General features: G+C 38.8%; 1 pseudogene; it reads left to right on the top strand.

The window, feature by feature from the left end:
- Positions 1–18,234: 18,234 nt before the first annotated feature.
- LOC108389211 (dual specificity protein phosphatase 12 pseudogene) lies at positions 18,235–20,603 on the top strand (annotated as a pseudogene).
- Positions 20,604–24,459: the final 3,856 nt, after the last annotated feature.

Below are 24,459 nucleotides of genomic sequence, written 5' to 3'. Positions count from 1 at the left end.
ATTAATTCTGAAACTGGTGTGGAATATTTGGGGACTTTGAGCAGTATCTTCACAATTTTTCTGCAAGTTCAAAAGTGCTCTAAAATTAAAAGATTGTTTTAAAAATTCTTGTGTTTCACCTATTCAATGATTACTTCTAATTCTTGGCAGCTATAAATCTATTGATTAACTCTATAGTTTTGCCTTTTCCAACTGTCATATAAATGGAATCATACAGAATGTAGCCTTGTGGACTGGCTGCTTTCACTTAAAATATACATATAAAATTCATCCATGGTTTTACTTGATAGAATATTCATTTTGATAACTGAACAGTATTCCATTGTGCCGTTTTGTTTATCCATTCACTTACTGAATAACATCCTGTTTGCTTCCAGTTTTTGTTGATTATCTATAGAGCTACTATAAACATTTGTGTGCAGATATGAAGATATAAGATTTCAAAGGAGTTTCACAATTACCTAGATGTGTCATTGCTCCATCATATGGTAAAGCTAAGTTTGGAAGAAATGACCAAACTGTTTTCCAGAGTGGTCATGTCATTTTTCATTCCCCACCAGCAATGAATAAAAGTTCCTATTGTTCACATCCCCTCTGTCAGTTAGTATTACCACTTGTCTTGATTTTAGCATTCTGATAGGTGTTATCACATAATTGTTTTAGTTTGCACAAAATGTTTCTACTGACACTTCAGCAAAAACAGGAGGAAGGTCACCAAAAGATGCTCAATATAATTATTTATTAGGTAAATACAAATACAAATTAATACCAAATGATATAATATTAGGTTCCAATTAGAATGTCTGAAGTTAAAAGACTCACCATACTAAGTATTGGCTAGAATGTGGATTAATTCAACCTCTAATGTACTACATATGAGAAAAAAGATTGTGTAATGTCATTGCAAACCATTTATATAAAATTCAACAGTAAAATATAATGCCATAAACATCAGTGGCCATCTTCCAATGGGGATCATGGAGGGGTAAATAGAAATACAAATGGAAGCAGACTTTTGGAGGTGATAGACACATTCATTATCTCGTAGTTTTAATAAGTAGATTTAATAAGTACTAAGTATATTGTACATTTTAACCATGTGCACTTAATCTGTATCAAACCTTAATAAAACCATTTTTTTAATTATAAAATTTTTGTAATTATATTTGTTTATATATACATAAATTTGTAATTCTGTTTGGTTATGACTCATAGAAAATTTGAGCCAGTCATCGCTTAAATAAATAAAGATTTTTTTTCCAATTTAAGAATTTCAGAATTCCATTGTATAATTAACCTGGCAAACTTCTTAAATTTTTCTGTCCCACTGTTATTAGTGTTGAGTCTTTTCCTCACTGGCTCAGAAATGTACCTCTACCTGCAGGAATCAATCCAGAGAATAAGCAGTTTTAAAAAGAAAAGTAAATAAAAAAGGAGAGAAGCCTGTACCTGCTGACCCTACTTAAAACAGGTTTTCTCATTTCTGTACAGCTTTGGACAAAAGTTTATCCCATGGCAATCTCTTCCCAAAGATATTCTATAAAATACAGTTTTCATTTTCTTTGTTTAGCTTTACACATTGCCTCTCCAAACTAAATTGAAGTTTTTATAGTTTCTATAATTAATGAAGAAGGCTAGAATGGATATTGGATTGGTAACTAGCAGTGTGTGCCAGGGGCATCAATAGTCTTTTTATAAGAAGGTATGGATACAAGCAAGGGAAAAGTCCTCAAGGTCAGGAATAGCAAAGCATATGCAGTATGACTCCTGGAGAATCAAACCTGCATGTTTGCTATCTCCGCCTGCCTCAGCCCTGACAGCAGTGTCATATATGGGCACCACACAGAAATGACTGCATGGGTTGGGATGGAAGACACAGACCATGCCTCACCCGCTCTGCTGTTTATGGAGAGTAAGTGGAGCAGCCCCACCCAAGGGACTCGAAAGTAAAGTATCCCACACAGTAAATGCCATCTCCCAATCTTATTTTCCATTAAAATTTTTAAAAAGCCAGAATACATCCCAAAGTAGTCATACTACCTTCCCACCCAGTGCCCCCAAAAGATACATCACAGATCTGGAGGGAAATATCAAGTGAGAAGATGAGTAAAGACACAAAAGCATCAAATGACTAAAAAGATCCCCTCCATGGATGAGACAAAGTTAGAAATCATGCACACTGAGACTGAATTGATTCCGATTAGCTCTTTTCTATTTGTTGATAAAGTGAAATATATTCTCATGCTCTAAAGGATGGTAAATGTTTATTCCAAAGTCCTAAGGAACATGTTAAAAAGCATAAGGTATTCAGTATTAAAATGTATTTTTGAAATGGGTAAAAAATTAAATTTTATAATCAAAGAGAACATATTATAAACAGCAAGATCAATGAATGATGACATGGCCAGCCTGAAGTTGTAAGATTTATAACATACAATTCTATTCAATTTATGCAATGTGCTTATAAAAACATTATAAACTAAATGAGAAACTTTCAAATGGTTAAAATTGAACCAAGAAGTAGAAACTTGAATGGAGCAATGGCCATAGAAACAGTTGGAAAGATAATCAAGAATCCTAACATCTGAGGTCCAGATCATGATATAGATGAAATTTGTCAAGTTTTATACATGGACCATTCAATGTTATAGAAAATTCTCCCCAATATTAAAGATCATCTTTCCAACCAGACAAGGGAAATAGTCAATAAATTTCACCACTTTTGAGGTTTAGTCAGAATCTGATAACAAGAAATTAGGGAATTGTCACACAGGTATACTTTTCACTTACAGAAACAGCTTGACAAGATCTTAGATTTTAGGTAAAGCTATAAGAAATAATATTCATTTTTACCTCAATGAACATGCACCTATTGCACAGTTTGTCTACATCTAAAAGTGCAAATAGACTTAGAGATGATTTTCAGGCTAGTTTTGCAGTATAATATCAGCTGAAACTTAATTTCTCTAGAGCTAAAAAAAAATGAAAGGAAAATATATTTGATTCCAGAGTGAGTTAGCTATGAAATTTTTAATCTTTAATTTGCTGATTGTTAAAGATTGAAATTTCTATAACTGGTGTCATTTGTAGTGAAAGCCAATGACAACTGTAATGTCTAATAGTATTATTTATAGCAAATACAACCGTGCAACAGACTTTGATTAAGTTTTAGTGAACTGTATCGGATTTGCTTAGTAAATTTGTGCTAATCCTTCTTGAAATCTGTGGTGTGTCTTTATTAAACCCAGTGAAGAGAAGAAAGTACATATCATCTGTGATTATGATTTGAGAATGAATGCAATATTGAATCAAATTGAATTATGAATGAAGATATTGTTTTGTGTTTCGTGATAGATAAAAATATATTTAAAGGTTCAATACAGTTTACTTGACAATTTATTAACATGGGGAAAATGAAATAATATAAAATAGCAATATTTGATGGGAGATATTTAAGAAAACATAACTGCAGATATCAACAGTAGATATCATCTCAAAACATGAAAACAAAACAAAATAAAATTAGGTAACAAACAGAAAATTGAAATGGATATCATCATATTTTAAACTCCCAGTACAAATGAAGGTTTTCTTTCTTTAAAAGTAGAATTGATGGCTGGTAAAATTGGTTCATTGTCCAATTTTTTTTTTTTTTTTTTTTTTTTTTTTGAGAGGGCATCTCTCATATTTATTGATCAAATGGTTGTTAACAACAATAAAATTCAGTATAGGGGGGTCAATGCTCAATGTACAATCATTAATCCATCTCAAGCCTAATTCTCGTCAGTCTCCAATCTTCTGAAGCATAACGAACAAGTTCTTACATGGTGAACGAATTCTTACAGAGTGAATAAATTCTTACATGGTGAACAGTACAAGGGCATTCATCACAGAAACTTTCGGTTTTGATCATGCGATATGACCTATAAACCATCAGGTCAAATATGAATATTCATTTGATTTTTGTACTTGATTTATATGTTGATCCCACATTTCTCCTATTATTATTATTATTTTTATTTTTAATAAAATGCTGAAGTGGTAGGTAGATGCAAGATAAAGGTAGAAAACATAGTTTAGTGCTGTAAGAAGGCAAATATAGATGATCAGATGATCAGGTGTGTGCCTATGGACTAAGTATTAATCCAGGCTAGACAAGGGCAGCAAGACATCCACGGATGCAGAAGATTTCTCTCAAAGCAGGGGGGGTGAGGTTCTGAGCCTCACCTCTGTCGATCCCCAAATTCTCACCTGATGGCCCCCCTGCGACTGTGCCTGTCTTAGGTTGTTCCTCCCTTGAGGAATCTTACCCGTCTCTGGCTAACCAGTCATCTTCCGGGGCCATACAGGGAAATGTAAAGTTGGTAAGTGAGAGAGAAGCCATATTGTTTGCAAAGGTTAGCTTTTTACTTCTTTGCAGATTTATGCCCTGTGGCTTCTATGCCCAGCACTTGTCTCGAGGTATCTTTACCACCTGGAGGAATTATGATACTCGGTAAATTCGATATGAGGCACGAATTCTATTTAAGGTTTGTAATTAGGAAGGAAGAAGAAAAGCTATAGATGTAGCATATGAAGGAAACTTGGGAGGATTGATTATTTCTTTGACATATCTTCTTGTATAGTACCTTAAGTATGTATAGGTTTTAAACTACTAACTAATTTGCACACACATATTAACATAATAGGAATACGGTGACATAAACAAAGCAAATCTATAATTACCAGCCATCTCCAGTGAAGCCAAGAAAACCATTTAGGCACCCTAGGCATTTGTGAAAATTTATCTATGATATGATGGATATTGTCCAACTGTACTTGAACCATCAGACAAATTAAAGCAGCCCATTTCTGGGATCTGTTCACATCCCATATGTTCTTTTAACCATAGATAGTCTATAGTCATGAGATTTTGGGGTGCTACAACTTGCACCCCTCCCAACTCCTGGTTGAGTTCCAACAGTACAGATCCAGTCAAATTCGTTGTCTCACTGTATGCACATGCCAGCCTAGACATCTCCCTCCTCCTTCTTATGGCAAGTCCAGGAGACGGTGGGCTGGATGCAGCCACAACCGCAGCATCATCCGGATCCCTGTGGAGGCTTTTTGATGATCATCCCCCGGCACGAGTCCTCCAGAGAGTGCTGATGCCGGAAGCTCCTCCTCATATCGTATCTTAGTTCATTTTCTGGGTATCCAAGCTAGGCCTTGATCTCCTGCATAGAAACAAACAGACCCTTTGCCCACACTTTGACATGCCCTCTATACCACTGTGCAGAACTCATTGGAGGTCAGCACACAGTAACTGCATTTTTTTTTTTTAATTAAGAGAAAGGAATATTATCAGAAAAGAGTACCTCCATAGCTGATCATCTGACACCCTTTAAGTGATCAGCATTAAGGATATTTAAAGCATGCGTTGATCTTTGATTTACCAATAGTTTTATCCTGTTAAGGAGTAATCCCCCTTTTCTTTCTTTCTTTCTTTTTTTTTTTTAAATTTTTAATCTACACTTACCTGAAGAATACTATGTTTACTATGCTCTCCCCTACATCAGGTCCCCCCTAACAACCACATTACGGTTACTGTCCATCAGCTTAGCAAAATGTGGTAGAGTCACTACTTGTCCTCTCTGTGTTGTGCAGCCCACCCTCCCCTTTCTCCCTCCCCCCCATGCATGCTAATCTTAATACCCCCCTTCTTCTTCCCCCCCCTTATCCCTCCCTGCCCACCCATCCTCCCCAGTTCCTTTCCCTTTGGTACCTGTTAGTCCATTTTTGGGTTCTGTAATTCTGCTGCTGTTTTGTTCCTTCAGTTTTTCCTTTGTTCCTATACTCCTCAGATGAGTGAAATCATTTGGTATTTCTCTTTCTCCGCTTGGCTTATTTCACTGAGCATAATACTCTCCAGCTCCATCCATGTTGCTGCAAATGGTTGGATTTTTCCACTTCTTATGGCTGAGTAGTATTCCATTGTGTATATGTACCACATCTTCTTTATCCATTCATCTACAGATGGACATTTAGGTTGCTTCCAATTCTTGGCTATTGTAAATAGTGCTGCGATAAACATAGGAGTGCATCTGTCTTTCTCAAACTTGAATGCTGCGTTCTTAGGGTAAATTCCTAGGAGTGGAATTCCTGGGTCAAATGGTAGGTCTGTTTTGAGCATTTTGATGCACCTCCATACTGCTTTCCACAATGGTTGAACTAATTTACATTCCCACCAGCAGTGTAGGAGGGTTCCCCTTTCTCCACAGCCTCGCCAACATTTGTTGTTGTTTGTCTTTTGGATGGCAGCTATCCTTACTGGTGTGAGGTGATACCTCATTGTAGTTTTAATTTGCATTTCTCTGATAATTAGCGATGTGGAGCATCTTTTCATGTGTCTCTTGGCCATCTGTATTTCTTTTTTGGAGAACTGTCTGTTCAGTTCCTCTGCCCATTTTTTAATTGGGTTATTTGTTTTTTGTTTGTTGAGGCGTGTGAGCTCTTTATATATTCTGGACGTCAAGCCTTTATCAGATCTGTCATTTTCAAATATATTCTCCCATACTGTAGGGTTCCTTTTTGTTCTATTGATGGTGTCTTTCGCTGTACAGAAGCTTTTCAGCTTAATGTAGTCCCACTTGCTCATTTTTGCTGTTGTTTTCCTTGCCCGGGGAGATATGTTCAAGAAGAGATCACTCATGTTTATGTCTAAGAGGTTTTTGCCTATGTTTTTTTCCAAGAGTTTAATGGTTTCGTGACTTACATTCAGGTCTTTGATCCATTTTGAGTTTACCTTTGTATATGGGGTTAGACAATGGTCCAGTTTCATTCTCCTACATGTAGCTGTCCAGTTTTGCCAGCACCATCTGTTGAAGAGACTGTCATTTTGCCATTGTATGTCCATGGCTCCTTTATCAAATATTAATTGACCATATATGTTTGGGTTAATTTCTGGAGTCTCTAATCTGTTCCACTGGTCTGTGGCTCTGTTCTTGTGCCAGTACCAAATTGTCTTGATTACTATGGCTTTGTAGTAGAGCTTGAAGTTGGGGAGTGAGATCCCCCCTACTTTATTCTTCTTTTTCAGGATTGCTTTGGCTATTCGGGGTCTTTGGTGTTTCCATATGAATTTTTGAATTATTTGTTCCAATTCATTGAAGAATGTTGCTGGTAATTTGAGAGGGATTGCATCAAATTTGTATATTGCTTTTGGCAGGATGGCCATTTTGACGATATTAATTCTTCCTAGCCATGAGCATGGGATGAGTTTCCATTTATTAGTGTCCCCTTTAATTTCTCTTAAGAGTGACTTGTAGTTTTCAGAGTATAAGTCTTTCACTTCCTTGGTTAGGTTTATTCCTAGGTATTTTATTCTTTTTGATGCAATGGTGAATGGAATTGTTTTCCTGATTTCTCTTTCTATTGATTCGTTGTTAGTGTATAGGAAAGCTACAGATTTCTGTGTATTGATTTTGTATCCTGCAACTTTGCTGTATTCCGATATCAGTTCTAGTAGTTTTGGAGTGGAGTCTTTAGGGTTTTTTATGTACAGTATCATATCATCTGCAAATAGTGACAGTTTAACTTCTTCTTTACCAATCTGGATTCCTTGTATTTCTTTGTTTTGTCTGATTGCCGTGGCTAGGACCTCCAGTACTATGTTAAATAACAGTGGGGAGAGTGGGCATCCCTGTCTGGTTCCTGATCTCAGTGGAAATGCTTTCAGCTTCTCGCTGTTCAGTATAATGCTGGCTGTGGGTTTATCATATATGGCCTTTATTATGTTGAGGTACTTGCCCTCTATTCCCATTTTGCTGAGAGTTTTTATCATGAATGGATGTTGAATTTTGTCAAATGCTTTTTCAGCATCTATGGAGATGATCATGTGGTTTTTGTCTTTCTTTTTGTTGATGTGGTGGATGATGTTGATGGATTTTCGAATGTTGTACCATCCTTGCATCCCTGGGATGAACCCCACTTGGTCATGGTGTATGATCCTTTTGATATACTGTTGAATTCTGTTTGCTAATATTTTATTGAGTATTTTTGCATCTACATTCATCAGGGATATTGGTCTGTAATTTTCTTTTTTGGTGGGGTCTTTTCCTGGTTTTGGTATTAGGGTGATGTTGGCTTCATAGAATGAGTTTGGGAGTATTCCCTCTTCTTCTATTTTGTGGAACACTTTAAGGAGAATGGGTATTATGTCTTCTCTGTGTGTCTGATAAAATTCCGAGGTAAATCCGTCCGGCCCCGGGGTTTTGTTCTTGGGTAGTTTTTTGATTACTGTTTCAATTTCTTTGCTTGTAATTGGTTTGTTTAACTTTTGTGTTTCTTCCTTGGTCAGTCTTGGGAGGTTGTATTTTTCTAGGAAGTTGTCCATTTCTTCTAGGTTTTCCAGCTTGTTGGCATATAGGTTTTCATAGTAGTCTTTAATAATTCTTTGTATTTCTGTGGAGTCTGTCGTGATTTTTCCATTCTCATTTCTGATTATGTTGATTTGTGTTGACTCTCTTTTTCTCTTAATAAGTTGGGCTAGAGGCTTATCTATTTTGTTTATTTTCTCAAAGAACCAGCTCTTGGTTTCGTTGATTTTTGCTATTGTTTTATTCTTCTCAATTTTGTTTATTTCTTCTCTGATCTTTATTATGTCCCTCCTTCTGCTGACTTTAGGCCTCATTTGTTCTTCTTTTTCCAGTTTTAATAGTTGTGATGTTAGACTATTCATTTGGGATTGTTCTTCCTTCTTCAAGTGTGCCTGGATTGCTATATACTTTCCTCTTAAGACTGCTTTCGCTGCATCCCACAGAAGTTGGGGCTTAGTGTTGTTGTTGTCATTTGTTTCTATATATTCCTTGATCTCTATTTTGATTTGTTCATTGATCCATTGATTATTTAGTAGCATGTTGTTAAGCCTCCATGTGTTTGTGAGCCTTTTTGTTTTCTTTGTAGAATTTATTTCTACTTTCATACCTTTGTGGTCTGAAAAATTGGTTGGTAGAATTTCAATATTGTGGAATTTACTGAGGCTCTTTTTGTGAGCTAGTATGTGGTCTATTCTGGAGAATGTTCCATGTGCACTTGAGAAGAATGTATATCCTGTTGCTTTTGGATGTAAAGTTCTATAGATGTCTATTAGGTCCATCTGTTCTAGTGTGTTGTTCAGTGCCTGTGTGTCTTTACTTATTTTCTGCCCGGTGGATCTATCCTTTGGGGTGAGTGGTGTGTTGAAGTCTCCTACAATGAATGCATTGCAGTCTATTTCCCTCTTTAGTTCTGTTAGTATTTGCTTCACATATGCTGGTGCTCCTGTATTGGGTGCATATATATTTAGAATGGTTATATCCTCTTGTTGGACTAAGCCCTTTATCATTATGTAGTGGCCTTCTGTATCTCTTGTTACTTTCTTTGTTTTGAAGTCTATTTTGTCTGATATTAGTACTGCAACCCCTGCTTTCTTCTCACTGTTGTTTGCCTGAAATATGTTTTTCCATCCCTTGACTTTTAGTCTATGCTTATCTTTGGGTTTAAGGTGAGTTTCTTGTAAGCAGCATATAGATCGGTCTTGCTTTTTTATCCATTCTATTACTCTATGTCTTTTGATTGGTGCATTAAGTCCATTTACATTTAGGGTGACTATTGAAAGATATGTACTTATTGCCATTGCAGGCTTTAGATTCGTGGTTACCAAAGGTTCAAGGTTAGCTTCTTTAGTATCTTACTGCCTAACTTAGCTCGCTTATTGAGCTGTTATATACACTGTCTGGAGAGTCTTTTCTTCTCTCCCTTCTTATTCCTCCTCCTCCATTCTTCATATGTTGTGTGTTTTGTTCTGTGCTCTTTTTAGGGGTGCTCCCATCTAGAGCAGTCCCTGTAGGATGCCCTGTAGAGGTAGTTTGTGGGAAGCAAATTCCCTCAGCTTTTGCTTGTCTGGGAATTGTTTGATCCCACCATCATATTTAAATGATAGTCGTGCTGGATACAGTATCCTTGGTTCAAGGCCCTTCTGTTTCATTGCATTAAGTATATCATGCCATTCTCTTCTGGCCTGTAGGGTTTCTGTTGAGAAGTCTGATGTTAGCCTGATTGGTTTTCCTTTATAGGTGACCTTTTTCTCTCTAGCTGCCTTTAAAACTCTTTCCTTGTCCTTGATCCTTGCCATTTTAATTATTATGTGTCTTGGTGTTGTCCTCCTTGGATCCTTTCTGTTGGGGGTTCTGTATAATTCCATGGTCTGTTCGATTATTTCCTCCCCCAGTTTGGGGAAGTTTTCAGCAATTATTTCTTCAAAGACACTTTCTATCCCTTTTCCTCTTTCTTCCTCTTCTGGTATCCCTATAATACGAATGTTTTTCCTTTTGTATTGGTCACATATTTCTCTTAGTGTTGTTTCATTCCTGGAGATCCTTTTATCTCTCTCTATGTCAGCTTCTATACGTTCCTGTTCTCTGGCTTCTATTCCTTCAATGGCCTCTTGCATCTTATCCATTCTGCTTATAAATCCTTCCAGGGATTGTTTCACTTCTGTGATCTCTTTCCTGACATCTGTGATCTCCTTCCGGACTTCATCCCACTGCTCTTGCATTTTTCTCTGCATCTCATCCCATTGCTCTTGCATTTTTTTCTGCATCTCTGTCAGCATGTTCATGATTTTTATTTTGAATTCTTTTTCAGGAAGACTAGTTAGGTCTGTCTCCTTCTCAGGTGTTGTCTCTGTGATCTTTGTTTGCCTGTAGTTTTGCCTTTTCATGGTGATAGAGATAGTTTGCAGAGCTGGTACAAGTGACCGCTGGAAGAGCTTCCCTTCTTGTTGGTTTGTAGCCTTTTCCTGGGAGAATAGCGACCTCTAGTGGCTTGTGCTGGGCAGCTGTGCGCAGACAGGGCTTCTGCTTCCTGCCCAGTTGCTTTGGGGTTTATCTCCACTGTTGCTGTGGGCTTGGCCTGGCTGGGGCTGTTCCTCCAAAATGGTGGAGCCCCGTTGGAGGGGGAGCAGCCAGGAGACTATTTATCTCCGTAAGGGGCCTCTGTGCTCCCTGCTACCCAGGGGGTTAGAGTGCCCAGAGATCCCCAGATTCCCTGCTTCTGGTCTAAGTGACCTGTCCTGCCCCTTTAAGATTTCCAAAAAGCACTCTCCAAACCAAAACAACAGCAGCAACAATGAGAGAGGGAACAGAAACAAAGAGAAAAAAAAAAGGAAAAAAAAGGAAAAAACAAGCGATTTTTTTTTTTTTTTTTTTTTGTCCTCAGGTGCCGGTCCCAGGCACCCGCTCACTGGTCCTGCTGCCCTGTCTCCCTAGCACCAGGGTCCCTGTCCTTTCAAGGCTTCCAAAAAGCACCCACCCACCGGTCCCGCAGGGAAGGAACGCTCAATATTCTTTGTCCTCAGGCACTGGTCCCATGCACCCGCTCACCAGTCCCGCCGCCCTGCCTCCCTAGCACCGGGGTCCCTGTCCCTTCAAGGCTTCCAAAAAGCACTCGGCAAAAAGAGAGAAAAAAAAGGGGAAAAACGCGCGATTTCTTCCGTCCTCAGGTGCTGGTCTCAGGCACCCACCCACCGGTCCCACAGGGAAAAATGCGGGATATTCTTTGTCCTCAGGTGCCGGTCCCAGGCACCCGCTCACCAGTCCCGCCGCCCTGCCTCCCTAGCACCCGGGTCCCTGTCCCTTTTAGGCTTCCAAAAAGCACTCGCAGAAAAGAGAAAAAAAAAAGGGGAAAAACGCGCGATTTCCTCTGTCCTCAAGTGCTGGTCTCAGGCACCCACCCACCGGTCCCGCAGGGAAAAACGGGGGATATTCTTTGTCCTCAGGCGCCGGTCCCAGCCACCCGCTCACCAGTCCCGCCACCGTGCCTCCCTAGCACTGGGGTCCCCGTCCCTTCAAGGCTTCCAAAAAGCGCTCGCCAAAAAGAGAAAAGAAAAAAAAAAAAAAGGGGAAAAACGCGCGACCTCCTCCGTTCTCAGGCAGTGGTCTCAGGCACCCGCCCCCAGGTCTCGCAGGGAGAAACGCGGGATAGTCTTTGTCCTCCGGCGCCGTTCCCAGGCACCTCCTCACCGGTCCCGCCACCCTGCCTCCCCAGCAACGGGGGCCCGTCCCTCTAAGGCTTCCAAAAAGCGCTCGCCAAAAAAAAAAAAAAAAAAAAAAACCGCTCCGGTTTCTCTCCACCCACCGGGAGCCGGGGGGAGGGGCGCTCGGGTCCCGCCAGGCTGGGGCTTGTATCTTACCCCCTTCACAAGGCGCTGGGTTCTTGCAGGTGTGGATGTGGTCTGGATGTTGTCCTGTGTCCTGTGGTCTCTATTTTAGGAAGATTTTTCTTTGTTATATTTTCATAGCTCTATGTGTTTTTGGGAGGAGATTTCCACTGCTCTACTCACGCCGCCATCTTGGCTCCGCCCTCCATTGTCCAATTTTATAAATATCTTGAAATCATTTTCCAAATTGCTTTTAACAGCTAAACCTACCGAAAATTCCATTTTCCCACATTCTGTCCATTTGATTAGTTTTCTATTGATTTTGTGGTATTTTTACCATTTAAAAAAGATCTGTCTTGTATTCTGAATACAGGTTCCTTGAATTTGCCATATGTAAATACACCATTTCAAACTGGTCCTTGCATTTTTTTAATCAAGGTATTATTAATATACACTCTTATGAAGGTGTCCAAGAAAAACAATGTGGTTATTACATTCACCCTTAATATCAAGACACCCTCATACCCCATTGCAGTCACGGTCCATCACTGTAGTAAGATGCCACAGAGTTCCTATTTGACTTCTCTGAGTTACCCTGACTTCCCCATGATCCCACACACACCATGTGCACTAGTCATGATAGCCCACAATCCCCTTCTCCTTCCCACCCCACCCATCCTCCCCCACCCTTCCCATTTGGTAACCACTAGTTCATTCGTGGAGTCTCTGAGTCTGCTGCTATTTTGTTCCTTCAGTTTTGCTTCATTGTTATACTCCACAAATGAGGGAAACCATTTCATATTTGTCTTTCTTGGCCTGACTTATTTCATTGAGCATAACATCCTCTAGCTCCATCCATGTTGCTGCACATGGTAGGATTTGTTCCTTTCTTATGGCTGAATAGTATTCCATTGGGTGTATGTACCACTTCTTCTTTATCCACATATCTACTGATAGACATTTAGGTTGCTTCCATATCTTGGCTATTGTAAATAGTGTTGCAATAAACATAGGGGTGCATGTGTCTTTTTGAATCTGTGAGCTGGTTTTCTTTGGGTAAATTCCTAGGAGTGGAATTCCTGGGTCAAATGGTATTCCTATTTTTAGTTTTTTGAGGAACTTCCATATTGCTCTCCACAATGATTGAAATAATTTACATTCCCACCAGCAGTGTAGGAGGGTTCCCCTTTCTTTGCATCCTGGCCAGCATTTGTTGTTCCTAGTCTTTTTATGTTGGCCATCTTAACTGGTGTGAGGTGATATCTCATTGTGGTTTTAATTTGCATTTCTCTGATAAATAGTGATGTGGAGAGCATCTTTTCATGTGCCGTTTGGAACCTGAATTTCTTCTTTGAGAAGTGTCTGTTCATATTCTCTGCTCATTTTTTATTAGGGTTATTTGCCTTGTGGGTGTTGAGGTGTGTGAGTTCTTTATATATTTTGGATGTTAACCCCTTGTCAGATGTGTCATTTACAAATATATTCTCACATACTGAAACTTCCCCAATCTGGTCTCTCAGGCCATGGAGGTGCACAGATCCCCCAACACAAGTGACCCCAAGGAAGACTATTTCTGGCATTTTAATTTAGTTTTTCATGCCTTTAGTCATGCATGTTTATATGTTTTAGGAAGATTATTTGTCATTTTGTTGTTTTTTTTGACAAGTACCTTTAGTATGAAAATAAGTCCTGCAAATCAATAATAAAATGATGAATGCATCACATGGATAAGAGGGCAAGAACAGAAGGAAAATTCACAAACTACAGAATGACCTCTGAGAATCCTCTGTTTTATTTTATTTTGTCATATAAGAAATATGTAGATAAAGACTGTGGAAAGATGGCAGTGTGAGAGGTGAGACCGAGGCTTCCTATAAAAAACACATATAATACAAAAATATAAATAATAAGACTAATCCTGAAAGAGCAACAAGAAAGAGGGCTATGCCAAACTGCATACACCTGGAGAAAAGAATAAACTTCAAGGGACAGGGTAATATACCAAACGCATGGCCCAGCTGGACCTTAGCCCTTCCCCCACCCCATCTCACCTGTGGGAGTAAGAGAAATGGAATGGGAAGGGAGTGGAGGCCTGGGGCTGCTGAATACCTAACTCTGGAGATCTGCTCTGGGAGCACAAATCCACATTTCATGGTGCTTTCATGGTACTCATGTGATTAGAGGGTTGGAAAGCTAAGACAGGCAGAATTCCTGAAGAGAATGAGATTCCAGTTGCTTGTGGAAAGCAAGGATCCATATCCGGCTGCTCTGGGACAAAGGAAAGGTGGGCAGTCTGAGAGACTTCCTAACAGCAAGAGGGCTGCTAAAGGGGCAAGGATTGCACAGAACTTACTGTTCAGGAGAAAGGACAGGTAAACAAAATTGTCAGGGTGCACTCTGCCTAACAGGTTGGGAACTTTCTTGATCTTCAAGCATCCAGCTCCCTGCATGGCTACACACCTTGAAGGACCCCCTCTGTTATATGGAGCATACTGCGCCTTTCCCCTGGCCAGCCCCACCTGACTTGCAAACCAGCAAACTCTACCCTGACATTAGGCCAGTCAGAAGGAAGCCCCATCTACAGCAACTACAAACACAAAGCATACAGGCTTATACCTGTGTGCTCGGCCCACTGGTTCTGGCAGTGAAGGCAGGCAGTGAAACTGGGAAGCAGGAAACAGCTCTTTCCTCCCCCCAGGAGCAAATACTGCACACTTAGAACCCCTGACATTGCTTCAAGGGCTGAGCAGCTCCAGACAGTAGAGCTTCTGGGCACTACAGGGCGCCATAGACAAATATGAAATGCCGAAGAAACCTAGCTCAAAGTAAAATTATGAATACAACATATGAGAAAGATTCAAATAAGATCAACCTCATGAATCTTTCTGAAAGTGATTCATATAACAAAATAAAAATTGTTAACATATTCATGGAGGTACAGAAAGATATTCAAGAAGTCAGGAATGAATTCCTGCCAGAGATCCAATCATTGAAGAGCACAATGGAGGGTATTCAAAGTAGATTAGATATGGTGGAGGAGATGATAAATGAAATGGAAAGTAGAGAAGAGGAATACAAAGAAGTTGAAAAACAGAGAGTAAAAAGGATCTCTAAGAATGAAAGAATATTGAGAGAACTGTGTGACCAATCCAAACAGAACAATATTTGCATTATAGGGGTACCATAAGAAGAAGACAGAGAAAAAGAGATAGAAAGTGTCTTTGAGGAGGTAAATGCTGAAAACTTCCCCAGTCTGGGGAAGGAGATAGTCTCTCAGGCCATGGAGATGCACAGATCTCCCAACACAAGGGACAACATCAAGACATATAGTAATTAAAATGGCAAAGACCAAGGATAAGGACAGACTATCAAAAGCAGCCAGAGAGAGAAATAAGATCACATACAAAGGAAAACTCATCAGGCTCTCATCAGACTTCTCAGCAGAAACCTTGCAGGCCAGAAGGGAGTGCCATGATGTATTTAATGCAATGAAGCAGAAGGAACTCAAGCCAAGTATACTTTATCTGGCACGATTATCATTGAAATTTGAAGGAGGGATTAACCAACTCCCAGATAAGCAAAAGCTGAGAGAATTTACCTCCCACAAACCATCTCTACAGTATATTTTGGAATGACTTCTATAAATGGAAATATTCCTAAGGTTTAATAGCCATCTCCAGAGATAATAAAAACACAGTTAAGAAAGTAGAGCAGTTAATTACTAAGAAAATGCAAAATTAAATCAACTATCCCCAAAGTCAATCAACAGATAGACAAAGAGTATAGAATATGATACCTAATATATAAAGAACATTTAGATTGTGTTTGTCATAGCATATTAAGTGAGTTAAGATAGACTCTTAGATAATAAGGAAGTTAACCTTGAACCTTTGGTAGCCATGAATCTAAAGCTTGCAATGGCAGTAAGTACATGCCTATCAATAATCACCCTAAAGGTAAATGGACTGAATGTATCAATCAAAAGACATAAAGTCACTTAATGGATAAAAAAACAAGACCCATCTATATGCTGCCTACAGGAGACTCACTTTAAACCCAAAGACATAAAGAGACTAAAAGTGAAGGGATGGAAAAAGATATTTCATGCAATTAATAGGGAGAAAAAAGCAGGAGTTGTAGTACTTGTATCAGACAAAATAAACTTCAAAACAAAGAAAGTCACAAGAGACAAAGAAGGACATTACATAATGATAAAGGGGTGAATGCAACAAGAAGATACAACCATTAAAAATATCTATGCGCCCAACACAGGAGCACCTACATATGTGAAACAAATACTAACAGAATTAAAAGGGGAAATAGAATGCAATACATTCATTCTAGGAGACTTCAACACTCCACTCACTCTGAAGGACAGATCAATGAGACAGAAAATAAAGAGAGAGAGGCACTGAATAACACATTACAACAGATGGAACTCACAGACATCTACAGAAATCCACACCCAAAAGCAGCAGAATACACATGCTTCTCAAGTGCACATGGAACATCTTCAAGAGTAGATCATATACAATTCCACAAAAAGTGCCTCGGAAAATTCGAAAAGATTGAAATTGTACCAGCCAGTTTCTCAGACCACAAGTTATGAAACTAGAAATAAATTATGCAAAGAAATGAAAAATGCCACAAACACATGGAGGCTTCACAATATAACCAATGGATCAAGGACCAAATAAAAACAGAGATCACACAATATATGGAGACAAATGACAATAATTCAATACTGCAAAATCTGTGGGAAGAGGTGAAGGCTGTGCTAAAAGGAAAGTATACTACAATATAGGCCTACCTCAGGAAAGATGAACAATCCCATATGAACACTCTAAACTTACAATTAAAGAAACTAGAAAAAGGATGCCCAAAGTCAGTAGAAGGAGGGACAAAAAGAAGATTAGAGTAGAAATAAATAAAGTTGAGAAAAATAAAAAAAACAGAAAGAATCAGTGAAAGCAAGAGTTGATACTTTGAGAAAATAAATAATATAGATAAATCCCCAAGCCAGACTTATCATAAAAAAGAGAGTCTGCACACATAAACAGAATCAGAAATGAGAAAAGAAAAATCACTGTGGACACCACAGAAATACAAAGAATTATGAGAGAATACTATGAAAAATTATATGCTAACAAACTGGATAACCTAGAAGAAATGGACAACTTTCTAGAAAATACAACCTTGCAAGGCTGACCCAGAAAGAAACACAAAATCTGACCAGGTCAATTAGCAGTAAGGAAACTGAACTGGTAATCAGAAAACTACCTAAGAACAAAACCCCTGGATGAAATGTCTTCACCGCTGAATGTCATCAATCATTTAGTGAAGACCTAATACGCATCCTCCTAAATGTTTTTCAAAGAGTCGAAGAAGAGGGTATATTTCCAAACTCAGTCTATGAGGCCAGCCTCACTCTAACACCAAAACCAGACAAACCACAAAAAAAGAAAATTACAGACCAATATCCCTGATGAACATAGATGCAAAAATACTCAGCAAAGTGTTAGCAAATCGAATTAAAAAATACATCAAAAGGATCATCCATCATGATCAAGTATGATTTATTCCAGGGATGCAAGGATGGTACAACATTTGAAAATCCATCAATATCATCCACCACATCAACAAAATGAGGGACCAAACTACATAATCATCTCCACAGATGCTGAAAAAGCATTTGACAAAATTCAACATCCATTCATAATAAAACCTCTTAACAAAATGGGATAGAGGGCAAGTACTTCAACATAATAAAGGCCATATAAGACAAACCCACTGCCAACATTATACTTAACAGTGAGAAGCTGAAAGCTTTTCCTTTAAGGTCGAGAACAAGAAAAGGCTGCCCACTCTCCCCACTTCTATTCAACATAGTTCTGGAGGTCCTAGCCACGGCCATCAGACAACACAAAGAAATAAAATGCATCCAGATTGAAGGAAGAAGTTAAACTGTCCCTGTTTGCAGATGATATTATATTGTACATAAAAACCCCTAAAGAATCCCCTCCAAAACTACTAGATCTAATATCTTGTTGGGAGCCATGCCCAACCAGCCAGAGCAGTGAGTCATCTCTGATCAGCTGCAACTGCACTCAAGGCCATTCCTCCATTCCTAGAAAAGTCCTGTGTTGTGAGAGTGTGCCTGAAATCCATCTGACAGAGCTTCCTTAGGCTTTGATGTAGAATCTCACCCCCGGAGAGACTGGAGGGGATAAGGAAGGTATGAGAAGAGGCAGGGGAGAGAAGAGTAGAGGTAGAAGCAGAGAAAAGTTAGAGATAGCTTAGAGATAGCTTAGAGCTAGCTTGCTTGCTTATGCTGTAATGCTGAATAAAGAAAGAGCTTGAGTGAACTATCAGTCCCAGCCTGCCTTTTGTCCTAACCCGCACACTGCTGGACGGCGCAATATCTGAATTCTGCCAAGTTGCAGGCTACATAATTAATACACAGAAATCTGTTGCATGCCTATACACTAAAGATGAACTAGCAGAAAGAGAAATCAGGAAAACAATTCCATTCACAATTGCATTAAAAAGGATAAACTACCTAAGAATAAAACTAACCAAGGAAGTGAAAGACCTATACTCTGAAAACTGCATGAGACTCATGAAAGAAATTAAAGAAGATACCAATAAATGGAAACACATCATATGCTCACGGATAGGAATAATTGTCAAAATGGCCATACTGCCTAAAGCAATCTACAGATTCAATGCAATTCCTATCAAAATACAAACAGCATTCTTCAATGAACTAGAGCAAATCACTCTAAAATTCATATGGAACCAAAAAAGAACCAGAATAGCCAAAGCAATCCTGAGAATAAAGAATAAAGCTGGGGAGATTATGCTCCTCAACTTCAAGCTCTACTACAAAGCCACAGCAGTCAGGACAACTTGGTACTGTCACAAGAACAGAACCATAGACTAATGGAACAGACAAGAGATCCCTGATATAAACACAACCATATGGTCAATTAATATGTAATAAATGAGCCATGGACATACAATGGTGAAATGACAGCCTCTTCAACAACTGGTGTTGGCAAAACTGGACAGCTACATGTAAAAGAATGACACTGGATTATTGTCTAACTCCATACACAAAAGGAAACTCGAAATGGATCAGAGACCTGAATGTAAGTTATGAAACTGTAAAAGTCTTAGAAGACCACATAGACAAAAATCTCCTGAATATAAGCATGAGCAACTGCTTCCTGAACGCATCTCCTAGAGCAAGGGAAACAGAAGCAAACATGAATACATGGGACTACATCAAACTAAATATTTCTGTATGGCAAAGGACACCATCAATAGAACAAAAAGGCATCCTACAGTATGGGAGAATATATTTGTAAATGACATATCTGACAAGGGGTTAACATTCAAAGTATATAAAGAACTCACACGCCTTAACACCCAAAAATCAAATAACCCATTTAAAAATTGGGCAGAGGGGAAGCTGAGAGTGGGAGTGATGGCTGTGACAGCCCTGGGCGCTGCCAGAGCCAGGCAAACTCTGCTGGGCAGATGCTGGAAGTGCGCCCGGGGCTGTACCTGGGCAGAGCAGTGGCTGTGGCAGAGCCAGACCACCTGAGGAAGGTGGGCATCATGGCAGTGCTGACGGTGGACTCAGAAGAGCCTGACTTCAGGGCGGCAGTTGGGGTCAAGGGTCTACAAAGCCTCTTCATGCCAGCGCTGGACAAGCCCGAGACTGACTTGCTCAGCCATCTGGACAGGTGTGTGGCCTTCATTGCCCAGGCCCGTGCCAAGGGCCATCCAGTGTTGGTGCACTGGTCTCTTTTTCAGTCATGCAGGAGTCAGTCCAAGTGTGGCTAAAATAACTGCTTTTATGATGAAGACTGACCAACTTACCTTTGAAAAAGCCTATGAAAACTTCCAGACTATGACGCCAGAGGCTAAGATGAATGAGGGGTTTGAGTGGCAATTGAAATTATACCAGGCAATGAAATACGAGGTTGATACCTCTAGTGCAATTTATAAGCAATATCGTTTACAAAAGGTTACAGATAAGTATCCAGAATTGCAGAACTTACCTCAAGATCTGTTTGCTGTTGACCCAACCACCCTTTCACAAGGATTGAAAGATGAGGTTCTCTACAAATGTAGAAAGTTTAGGGAGTCAGGCTCAATGTACATCTTATTTCATTGAACATGTACAGTGGATGGAATCTACTTTGTTGGGAGTAATGGATGAACAGCTTCTTTGCCCCAAATGCAATGCCAAGTTGGTTTCTTTCAATTGGTATGTTAAACAGTGCTCATGTGGTAGGTGGATAACACCTGCTTTTCAAATACGTAAGAATAGAGTGGATGAAATGAAAATGCTGCTGGTTTTGGTATCACAAGTAAGAAAAATATGAACTTGTGACATTTAATAGCTGGGAAAGAAACAAGCTTGATGGTATGTGCTACCCTTCTTACTGTCTGTCATTCATGGGAAGATTGTCTAGCTTTTAGCCATCAACATTTCATTAAAAATGTGCAAAGATGAAAAAAAAATGGGCAGAGGATATAAAGAGACAATTTTCCAAAGAAGAAATTCATATGGCCAACAGACACATGAGAAGATGCTCCACATCTTTTCTTTCTCTTAATAGTACACAAAATCATGGAAATGCAAATTAAAACCACAATGAGATATCACTTCACACCAGTAAGGATGGCCAGCATGGAAAAGACTAAGAAAAACAAATGCTGGCGAGGATGTGGAGAAAGGGGAACCCTCCTACAGTGCTGGTGGGAATGTAAGCTAGTTCAACCATTGTGGAAAGCAATATGGAGGTTGCTCAAAAAACTAAAAATTGAAATACCATTGGACCCGGGAATTACACTCCTTGGAATTTACCCAAAGAATACAACTTCTCAGATTCAAAAAGACATATGCACCCCTATGTTTATTGCACCACCATTTACCATAGGTTAGATATGGAAGCAGCCTATGTGTCCACCAGTAGATGAATGTATAAGGGGAGGTGGTACATATACAAAATGGAATACTATTCAGCCACAAGAAAGAAACAAATCCTATCATTTGCAACAGCATGGATGGAGCTGGAGGTTATTCTGCTCAGTGAAATAAGCCTTGCAGAGAAAGATAAGTGACATATGATTTCCCACACTTGTGAAGTATAACAATGAAGCAAATCTCAAGGAACAAAGTAGCAGCAGACTCACAGACTCCAAGAAGGGTCTAGTGGTTACCAAAGGGTAGTGGTGTTGGAGGGCAGGTCGGGAGGGAGAGAGATGGGGATTAAGGGGTATTATGCTTAGTACACATGGTGTGGGGGGTCATGAGGAAAACAGTGTAGCACAGAGAAGGCAAACAGTGAATCTGTGGCATCTTACTACACTGATATACAGTGACTGCATTGGGGTGTGGGTGGGCACTTGATAATATGGGTAAATGTAATTAGTAACCACATTGTTTTTTCTTGTGAAACATAAGAGTGTATATCAATAATACCTTAATAAAAAAAAAGAATGTGTAATGTTGAAAGTGTAAACAAAATAATCTTTTCAGTAGCTGTAGACATTTTACTTAGTGACATACTGCCTGAGAGACTTCCAGCTAATCCATATCCCCAAATGTCTTATTCATTAAAGAACTTTACCCTGCTTATCAGAAATGAAACAAAATGCCTGCACCTTTTTTTCTACTGATTAACTATCATTTTTTATTATTGTTCTAAGAACACTTTACATACAATCTATCCTCTTAGCAAATTTTTAAGTGCACAATTTAAGTTAACAATACAGTATTATTAACTATAGGTGCAGTGTGTACAACAGATATCTAGAACTTTCTCATCTTACACAACTGAAATTTTATACCTATTTAACAGCAACTCCTCATTTCTACCTCTTCTCAGCCCAAGGCAAGCACTGTTACACTCTGTCTCTCAGTTTGATTACTTTAGATACCTTCTGAAAGTGGAATCATATGTATTTTTGCTTCTGTATCTGGTTCATTTCATTTAGCAAAGCATCCTCCAGGTTCATCCTTGTTATCACATATGGCAATATTTGTTGATTTTTTTTAACTTTTAAGGCTGAATAATATTCCATAGTATGTATTTACTACATTTTCTTTATCCATCTGTCCATCCATTGATGGATATTTAGGTTTTCTTGCTTATTGTGAATAATGCTTCAGTGAACTTGGTAGTGTAGAAATCTCTTTGAGATCTTAATTTCAATTCCTTTGTATATATATCCAAAGTGGGATTATTGGATCATATGGTAGTACTAGTTTTAATTTTCTGAGGAAACTTCACACTGTTGTCCATAGCAGTTATGCTATTTTATATTCCTATCGACAGTATACAAAGTTGCCAAATTTTCCATATCCTTACCTACACCTATTAGCTTTTATTTTATTTTTGTAATAATCATCCTACATATGTGAAGTGATATCTCATTGAAGTTTTGGTTTGCATTTCCTTGATGAGTTGTGATGTTGAACATCTTTATATATTTGTTGGATATCTGTATGTCTCTTAGCACTCTCTCATTTTTGCTTCTCTGTAGTTTTCAAAGAAATTTACCTAAGATGAATAAAGTCCATATGCTTTTTCTAACATTTGTAAGTTTCACTCTTTATAATTGAGCTTTAAATACACCTGGAACTTGCTTTGCATGTGGGGTACAATGGGTCATTATGAGCACAAAGCATAAAGCACTTGATAAAGTGTCAACCTAGGAAAAGTACAATATATGTTATTAGTATTATAAAGCAAAGTTATTTTCACAGAAAAAAGCATAACAAAAGAAGGCGGGTGGAGATGTGGGGATATATTAAAAGTTGGCTGTCCATGTAACTGAAGGTACAGAGAAAGAACACAGACAAAAGCAGAGAAGGAATACCAGTTTTATTGATTATAGAACTCACATTTGTTTCCACATTTTAATATCTTGGAAGTTAGGATGATTCTTACAATCACTGGAATGAACTGGTTTATTTGTCAGTGTTTTCTCTTTCTTAATAGTACACAAAATACCATGTGACTTACAGTCAACACCACCCTGATTTGATGAAGCACTTTAGTAAGATTTTCTGTGAGCTGGAGAGAGCAGAGATATCTGCATTAATGGGACACACTGACTGATGAATAGGACCAATGATTTAAAGACTTACTGATTACAGTAAAATATCAGAGTACCCAAAATGAAGAATCTTCTCAGATACCAGGGACAAAAATCAACTAAAACAAAAAGTAAAGAGAATTAGACTAACACCATCATTTTAATCAACAACACTAGAAAAATAGAAGGAGTAAACCAACACATTACAAATTGAAATAAAATAACAATCTTGGACAGAAGGAAGGCCATGTAAGGGTACAGTGAGATGAGGGTCATTTGAAAACCAAAGAGAGAGGCCTCAGGAGAAGCTAACCCTGTCGACACTTTGATCTCAGACTTCTAGCCTCCAGAACTGCGAGAAATGAATGTCTGCAGTTTAAACTACCCGGGTTTGTGGTATTTGTTATGGCAGCCTAAGCAGATTAAAATAGATTTTGATATGTAGAAGTGGATTTCGGCTGTAACAAATTCCTAAAAATGTAGAAATAGTTGTGGAACTGGGTGATGGGTAGAGGCTGCAAGATTTTTGAGGTGCATGCCAGGAAATGCTTGGAATACTTAAAAGGGACTTTGGTAGAAATATGGATATTAAAGGTGATTCTAGAGAGTATCAGAAAGGAAAGAGGAAAGCGGTGGAGAAATCTTCCATCTTCTTAGAGAATATATAAATAGTCCTGAATAGACTGTTGGTAGAAATATGGACATCAAAGACCATTCTGATGAAGTCTGAAGCAGAAATGAGGATGTTAATTGGAAAGTGGGGAGAAGGTAATCCCGATACAATGTAGCAAAGAGCTTGGCTGCTGAGGATATTTCTAAGCAAAGCATTGGGGTGTGGCCTGGTTTCTCCCACCTGCTCTTACTAATGTGAGAGGAGAGAGACAATCAGAGGAGTTGTTAAGCAAACAGGAACCAGAACTTGAAGATTTGGAAAATTCTCAGCCTATGTATGTCAGAAACAATGAGAGTATTCTGGAGAGAACACTTAAGGGACTGATAAAGAGATTATGGGATTACATAAGCAGAAAGACTGCAATTTGTACCAACATGGACAAAGACAGGACAAATGAAAGACTGCTGTCCAATTTCTGGGATTCTACAGGACTGCACAACACAGCTAGTTGCCTGTGGATTTAACCCTCAGAAAAGGGAAGAAGTTCTCC

This window comes from Manis javanica, chromosome 3 (genome assembly GCF_040802235.1).
Source record: "Manis javanica isolate MJ-LG chromosome 3, MJ_LKY, whole genome shotgun sequence".
Classification (NCBI taxonomy): domain Eukaryota; kingdom Metazoa; phylum Chordata; class Mammalia; order Pholidota; family Manidae; genus Manis; species Manis javanica.
This window is presented reverse-complemented; position numbering and strand designations above follow the sequence as displayed.